A 644-nucleotide genomic window follows, 5' to 3' on the forward strand; every position below is an offset into this window, starting at 1 on the left:
GAACCCAGGGCCTCAGGCATGCAAGGCAATAGTTAAACCAAACTCCAAGTTAGAGGTGGCTTCCTATAAGCAGGCAAATCTATGTGACTGGATGTATGTCTGGGGTGGAGAGACCATTTCAACACTTAAAACAATTTATTGGCTAGAAGCTAGTGGACTCGGGCTTTGAAAAGAAAAAGAAAAGGAAAAAAAGCTCAGGGAGCCGGGCGCCAGTGGCTCACACCTGTAATCCTAGCTACTCAGGAAGCTGAGATCAGAGGATTGCGGTTCAAAGCCAGCCCAGGCAGTAAAGTCCATGAAACCCTTATCTCCAATAAACAACCAGAAAACTGGAAGTGGCACTGTGAGTCAAGTGGTAGAGTGCTAGCCTTAAGCTGAAGAGCTGAGGGACTGTGCCCAGGCCCAGAGTTCAACCCCCATGCCAAAAAAAAAAACAACTCAGGGACGTGCCCAGGTAATGAGTTTAAGCCCAGGACCAGCACAAAAAAAAACAACAAAAAATAAATGTCAGAATTTCTTCCCCTTCAGCCACTTTTGCTTAGCTGTTAGAATTGAAGTTGCAGGGCTGGGAAGGTGGCTCAGTGGTAGAGCGCTTGCCTTGCATGCTCGAGGCCCTGGGTTCGATTCCTCAGCACCACATAAGC

The 644-nt window shown here is 47.8% G+C and overlaps 1 protein-coding gene across 1 annotated transcript in view; it reads left to right on the forward strand.

The window, feature by feature from the left end:
* The window catches only part of Ppp1ca (protein phosphatase 1, catalytic subunit, alpha isozyme), a 5842-nt gene that overhangs the window by 3399 nt on the left and 1799 nt on the right, over positions 1–644 (forward strand). The window lies entirely within an intron of this gene.

Source organism: Dipodomys ordii, unplaced genomic scaffold (genome assembly GCF_000151885.1).
Source record: "Dipodomys ordii isolate 6190 unplaced genomic scaffold, Dord_2.0 Scaffold54, whole genome shotgun sequence".
NCBI classification, from domain to species: Eukaryota; Metazoa; Chordata; class Mammalia; order Rodentia; family Heteromyidae; genus Dipodomys; species Dipodomys ordii.